General features: G+C 38.4%; 1 long non-coding RNA gene across 1 annotated transcript; it reads left to right on the forward strand.

The window, feature by feature from the left end:
- Positions 1–474: 474 nt before the first annotated feature.
- Positions 475–1,802, forward strand: LOC113027341 (uncharacterized). The gene is made up of 3 exons (XR_003273027.1): positions 475–744; positions 835–1,011; positions 1,097–1,802. It is a non-coding gene; the product is annotated as an uncharacterized LOC113027341 (long non-coding RNA).
- Positions 1,803–7,602: the final 5,800 nt, after the last annotated feature.

Here is a 7,602-nt window from a genome sequence, read left to right on the forward strand (position 1 = left end):
GCATAACCCTAAACACTGCTGCATGTGATACATGCTGATGAAGGTGACATCGTTTCAAAAAAGTTTTGATCCGCTTTTGGGAAACAGTTGAGATTTTTCTTTAATCTGCAGAGATGGCAAAGTAGGTAGGATCATTTGCTTTTTTTCTGTATTATTTTAAGTGCAGACATATGATTTCCACTGGTGTGTGATATTCTAAAGGTTCTTCTGAGTCACTGATCAAACTCAAATTTAGGTTGTTCAGAGTTTGATGGTTGTCATATCTCAGTTTTTTGTTGTCCTCTGACAGAGTCTGAAAGGCGTTTCTCTGTCTGTATTGAATTATCTTGCTTTTTAAAAATCACTGGGATAAAAAAAAGAATATGAAAATTATATGAACGGCACAGGTTTAATATTTGGATATTTAAGAGACAGAGTTAGTCTTAACCAAACGTGAATAGACGCTTATTAAGAAATACAGCTTTGGCTTAGTAATTTCCCTCATTTATACCTTGTCCTCCTAGGTGGCATGCTGGTAACACAATGTGCAGCATACATGTAAAATTGTTCTCTATTGTTTTGCAAGGAGTTTATTATTGTTATGGTCCGGGTGTGTGCCAGTGTGTCTCCCTCCGAGCCGGCGTCTCCACCCCTGGGAGGGGCCTCAGTGTTTTTGCTGATCGCTTACACCTGTGGGTAATTTAGCCGGGGACTCATAAGGCCAGCGTACTCAATCTCTCTTCGCCAGATTCTCTGCTAACATCAGTCAGTGCAGGCCACCACCATAATTCCCTACGTATTTTGTGAATCTCCTTGCCTCACTGTATGTTTGTCTTTTGTGCACCTCTCTCTTAGCTACACCTAACTGCCAACCCCTGCCGAAGAGCTCCTACTTGGATGCTGGACCATCTGGCAGTCCCACAGGCTATTACCCGAATCACCTACCTGCCTCTCTGCCTCCATGCCAGGAGTTTTTGGATTACACATCCGGACTACTCACCCCTTTACGTCATCTCCGACCACCTGTGGCAAGTACGCAGTACGAAGGAGGATTCTGAACCAACAACATATTCATATGTCTCCTTATCCGTATCTGAACATCTGCACTCTGTTACAGTGACCCCGACCTTTTCCTGGATCTAATGTGACTTGCTTTCCAGTCCAATCCCCGGAATAGCTGTCCCCTCTGACCCGGACCAGATTGTTACTTAGTTTCAGTGGTGGAACGTCGTACTTGTCTAACTCACCTTTTTGTTTATGAATATTTGTGGAATCATTAAACATTATTCTTAAAATCTTCTTACGAGCTGTTCGGCGTCCTGCATTTGAGTCCTGTCACTCGTCTAAGACGGTCTCGGCCGTAACAATTATGTACCAAGAGCAGGTTTTACACTCTTTTCAGTTCCCTGTGGAGATTGTTGTAATTATAATGGGGCAAAAGAAAGTAGATGGTTGTGGGAAGCTGCTGTTCTATGTCACTCTGCAAACTACAACTTTATTAATAAAATCAATATGACTCAAACCATATTTTAGCACAAATCCAAAACTGTACTATATTACTGTGACATTAAAAACATTTAATATGGCAGCTTGAGTCAAGGGATAAACTGTCAGTTGCAGCATTTACTGCTTCACTGTGAAAGAGTTTGAAAACGTCATCATAAAGAAGAAACCTCCACAGTGCTTTGTGCAACAGGGTTAACGCTTTGTGTAAGCACCTTCCACCTCAGGCTGACCATTACAATAAGCCTTATTATCCCTATCAGAGAGGGAAGAAACACAAACATACATATGTAGGCACTTTTTTGATCATCACTAATAAACGATAGTAATGGAACATGTATGAAGTTATTTCTTGCCTTTGAAGTGATTCATGGATTTGCATCATTTTGTTTATTTGATATAAACAAATAAATCATTTCAATGAAAAGATGAATAATGTCATCACGTATTCTGTTTCAGAGGACATAATCTCCTTGACCTGTAAGACCCAAGACTGGTAGAAAATGAAATGAGTGGGGAAATGATCAAGACAGAGTGGAATTAAAGAAGAAACGGATTATATTTTAAATTAGAGATTAATCATTTACAGAAAATGTCAATCTCTGCAAAAAGTGTCATGGTCCTGCATATTGGACGCACGGCTCTGAGTTTCTTAGACTTTTAAATTCTTGTTTATTATAAAATAAAAGCTGTGGCACATTTTCAAATTCAGATTCAGCCATGCCTCATTACCCTTCCCTAGTTACCTTGTGCATTTATAGGGCTGGTCTCCCTGCGTCCTCAGCTGCATCATATTGTGTTGCTGATTTGTAGTTCCTAGTGTGTTCTGTTCTGAGTTTTCTTTGGATTTGGACCACAATAAAGGCTCAACTTTTGCTCTGACAAGTTAGACTCAAAAGTCTTCATTTGGGTCCCACCTCCATACCTCCACCTCATGGTAAAAAAGACAGTTGATGATTTCAAATGAATATTAGTATAGCTGAAACAAACTGTCACATTTTAAAAATGGACTCATGCAATTAAATTACAGAAATAAATTGTGCTGTGTTTAAAAAAGTACATATGCTGCTTCCTGCTGTCTGTGTAAACAGTTGTTATCCTGACTTAGTGGTTAGGAGTTTGGCTTCTGCAGCTAATACCAGCTGGTAATTTAGAGAGAGATGGATAATTAGAAAAGACAGAGTTGTAGTTGCATGTGTATGCCTGTAAACTTGTAGTTCTGGCTTTCAGTTTCACTTGCAACACTGGGTCAGTCAGGTATATTGTAGGGGAATACATACAAAAGTGGTGCACAATAGGTGTACAGGTTTTCTGTTGGGTTTAATGGAGCAGCCAAACAAGGTTCTTTCCATGTGTGGCTACTATTTTTCAAACTGTGGAGAGTTTCAATTTATACAGCAGATAACATTGTAAGAACACCCCTTTGCAATAATAAATCTATTAGTAAATGCCATCACTTGTTCTTTGATGTTTCATTTTCAAAATACCTTGGGAAAAATGTTTCTCTCCTCCTCTTTTCTTGTTTCTCCTCCTGCAACCTCAAGTCTCGAAGTATTACTAAAATACATTTTATCATTACATCACCTTTCTCACTATCTTTTTTTCTCTCCTTCCTTTGTGGTTGTGCTGGTGATGACGTTTATCATTTATTTTACCCCACACGTCCCCATGTGCTTCACATGTAAGGGATTATCATCATCCCTTACATGTGAAACTCTCAAGATTTAATCCTATCAGGACTTCCCTTCTGCACTGCATGCAAATTCACCACTTGCCTTTGCACATGTTGTGTAGTCAAAAGTAAATTGTGTTTTTGTGCCAGGCAAGCACAGTTACTCTGAGAAATTAACATAAATAAATTTCAAATAGGATGGAAGCAGTGAATTGATTTCTTGGAAGGGAAGTGGGTATCATGAATAATGACTTAGCAGGGGCTAGTCCTTGAAGTCCCTGATGGAAACCAGGCCAATGTTTTGTATGCCTTGTACACTAAATACACTGGCTCTTTCTGACATCTAGTGGTGACATTATCAGTTGCACTGATGGTAGTTAGTATTCCTATTTGTAGGCTGAATGAATGACAATGGATAGATGGATAAATTCATCTTGGATGGTTGATACCTGATGCAAAGCTCCAATATTAGAAAAGAAAACACATTTTCATCTCCTCTCAAAATGGAAACTTTTGGCTAATATAATCAAGCAAATTACAAGAGATACCCCTCTCTGAAATTTAGTTATGACGTACCATTATTAAAATTTAATTTGTACTACTTGTGCTGTAGCTTATGATATCCCCAGTTAAACCATTGACTAAGGAGCAGGGATATCTTGGAATAATAATAAAAGTATGCACAGTATAACCTTAATAACAGTAAATTCTACTCTTGGTGAGCAGTAGACAGTTCATCCAGTTCACAGACTTGGACAAAGAACCTTAAGCCATACTTGACTGAAGAAATTTTTAGAAAGAAATATTTTCTCTGCTAAATAAAGGTAAATGTTTTTTATTGTCCCATATTAGATCTTCGTAAATCCTTGGTGGGGAAAGATCTTCAGTGAGCTGGTAAATTAATTTGTTACATCTTCCCTCCATACTTACCTTAGATCCTGTTATCTAAAGCATGAACAAAAAGCATCGTGCAAAAGAATTTGTGGTGACAGAAAAGCAGGGTAAGAAATCTTAAATCTCCAGTGATACAATATTGGATGAAACTCAATTGGTGTCATAATACTTTGATATGGACTAAATTTATTTAGCATATCGTTTCAAGCTTGGCAGCAGGGCTACTTAAATTACATCAGTGTAACTCACTAGAGAAGACAGCAGGGTAATTAAAGACCGGTGCTCACTGCTTCAAGGGACATTTTAGCAAAAAATTACGAAATGTGCTCTTTGTAGGACGGTGGCCTGAAACAAGAATAAAACGGTGCTTGTGTTCGCGTGCGTGCACTCTTTTATTCTTGTTTCAGGCCACTGTCCTACAAAGAGCAAGGTGTGCCTTGTCAGGGTTCATTTCTGGAGTTTCTTCTTAATGGAGCTGGGATCATCAGTTGTGTTGTGCAAAAGTCAAGTTGGCACACAGCTGACAGCCCTATTTGACAACTGTTAGAATTCATATTATAACAAGAACCAGTCACTTAAGAAAAGAGAAATAACAGTCCATCATCACTTTAAGAACTGAAGGTCAGTCAGTCTGGAAAAGTGCTAAAACTTTGAATATGTTCCCAAGTGCTGTCGCAAAAACCATCTAGTGTTAAACGACAAAACTAACTCACATGACTCATATGAGTGGCTCACCAGCCTCAGACATCGCAAGTTAACAGCACCTCAGATTAGAGCCCAGATAAATGCCACACAGAGGTCCAGTAGGTTCAGAGGAGACTTTGAGAATCAGGCCTTTATGGTCAAATAGCTGCTAAGAAACCACTGCAAAAGAAAAACAACAAGCAGTTGACATTTGTTTGGGCCAAGAAACACTGTGCTAGATGGTCTGGCCTCCACAGTCACCTGACCTAAACCCAATCAAGATGGTTCAGGATGAGATGGAATGCAGAGTAAGGGCAAAAGGGTCAACAAGGGCTCAGCATCTCTGGGAACGCCTTCAAGACTGTTGGAAAACCATTTCATGAAGCTCATCGAGAGAATGTATGCAAAACAGTAATCAAAGCAAAGGGTGGCTATTTTGAAGAATCTGATTACTACATAATTGCAAATGTGTTCATTCATACTTTTCATACTTTTGATGCCTTCAGTCAGACTCTACAATGTAAATAGTCATGAAAACAATGAAAAAACATTAAATGAGAAGGTGTGTCCAAACCTTTGACTGGTCGTGTTTGTGTGTGCATGTGTGTGCATGTGTGTGTTTATATATTTTAATTTAATTGAAACATTTTTGCTTTTTAGTCTTTAGTCAAAAACAAAACTGATGTTACTGTTTAGATATGATAATCATTACCTGCCAAGACAAACATGTTTTCATTTGATATATGTTAATTATAAGGCAGCTTTGACAACTTTACATTGGGATTTGCATGGTAAAAACTATTATGATAAATAGACAATTCTTCACTGAACAAAGCATCAAATAACATTAAAATTGCACCTCCTTATTTATAGCCCAAATACAACAGAATCATTATTCTGCCAGAAGGGGGTGCTGGTAGTTCTTCAGTGACCCAAGAAATTCCCTGATCAGGCACATTCATCTGCTACTTCAAGAAGTGGCACATTAGTGACACAAAAGAGTTTGTTTGTTTTTTAATACAGATGTTTCAAAAGTCTTTCTCACTTGGTAATTTTCATTTGGACCTCAATTTATAATAGCAGACAAGATTTAATAATGTGATTGTCTTCTAATGGAAATTTAGTATCCTAGCATCCTGACAATAGAATTAAATTAGTTTGCGGTTTTTAATTTATTTATTTATTAGAATGAAAACATTTTTCATAATCCATTCCCACTGTAAATGTAATCACTCAAATGCATTCATATTGCCCTTCCATCCAGTGGGACTATCATTCAGTTGAAATTCAGTGGTGTTTGCAACATTTCTATGTGTGAATTCAAAGAATGTAATACTACCATATCCTGTGATTGTTTTATTGCATCTTTTAATCAGTTTGACTTTTCTATTCTGACTTATAGTAATTAGGGGGAAAAAAAGTGCTAGTCAAATGCACATTTCACTGAAATGAGAAATGTGTGACACATGTATCCAACACTGGAGACACACCATTTCATTGCAATGAATCTCACTGGACTGAGCTAATTAATGAATGCAATTAGTATTTAATGGTCAGGTCAGTGGCTGATCTTCTAAAGGACTTGAATGGACCATTATCAGCATGTGTATGGTCTTAGGAGGATGCTTCAATGTTGTCTCAAAGTGGTAATAATGCATTTTTATATATAAAAAACCCCATTAAGAACTCTCTATGAAATGAAGTTATGGTCAAAGCCCACAAAATTGTCCATGAAATCTAATCTAACAGCTCCTGAACAGCCTAAGATTTTCAATCGTGTTCAATTTTTTTCACAATAATTACTGGTCTTTGGCACCTTTTCTTTTCAGGCATATTCTGCCAGAACAAATAAAACACAAACTGTATTCATCTTTTGGCTGATTAGATCACCTTTCAGGACTGCGTGGTTGACGTCTTCTGTACTCTTAGTTTTTTACTGGTTTACACCAACACATCAATAAAATTATCTTATGTTATACTACTGATTGAAACACTCCGCTTTTCCTATTTGTTACAGTGGGGCAAAAAAGTATTTAGTCAGCCACCGATTGTGCAAGTTCCCCCACCTAAAATGATGATAGAGGTCAGTAATTTGCACCAGAGGTACACTTCAACTTTGAGAGACAGAATGTGAAAAAAAAATCCATGAATCCACATGGTAGGATTTGTAAAGAATTTATTCGTAAATTAGGGTGGAAAATAAGTATTTGGTCAATAACAAAAATACAACTCAATACTTTGTAACATAACCTTTGTTGGCAATAACAGAGGTCAAACATTTACTATAGGTCTTTACCAGGTTTGCACACACAGTAGCTGGTATTTTGGCCCATTCCTCCATGCAGATCTTCTCGAGAGCAGTGATGTTTTGGGGCTGTCGCCGAGCAACACGGACTTTCAACTCCCGCCACAGATTTTCTATGGGGTTGAGGTCTGGAGACTGGCTAGGCCACTCCAGGACTTTCAAATGCTTCTTACGGAGCCACTCCTTTGTTGCCCGGGCGGTGTGTTTTGGATCATTGTCATGTTGGAAGACCCAGCCTCGTTTCATCTTCAAAGTTCTCACTGATGGAAGGAGGTTTTGGCTCAAAATCTCACGATACATGGCCCCATTCATTCTGTCCTTAACACGGATCAGTCGTCCTGTCCCCTTGGCAGAAAAACAGCCCCATAGCATGATGTTTCCACCCCCATGCTTCACAGTAGGTATGGTGTTCTTGGGATGCAACTCAGTATTCTCTTCCTCCAAACACGACGAGTTGAGTTTATACCAAAAAGTTCTACTTTGGTTTCATCTGACCACATGACATTCTCCCAATCCTCTGCTGTATCATCCATGTGCTCTCTGGCAAACTTCAGACGGGCCTGGA

This window comes from Astatotilapia calliptera, chromosome 7, assembly GCF_900246225.1.
Source record: "Astatotilapia calliptera chromosome 7, fAstCal1.2, whole genome shotgun sequence".
In the NCBI taxonomy this organism is placed as follows: Eukaryota; Metazoa; Chordata; class Actinopteri; order Cichliformes; family Cichlidae; genus Astatotilapia; species Astatotilapia calliptera.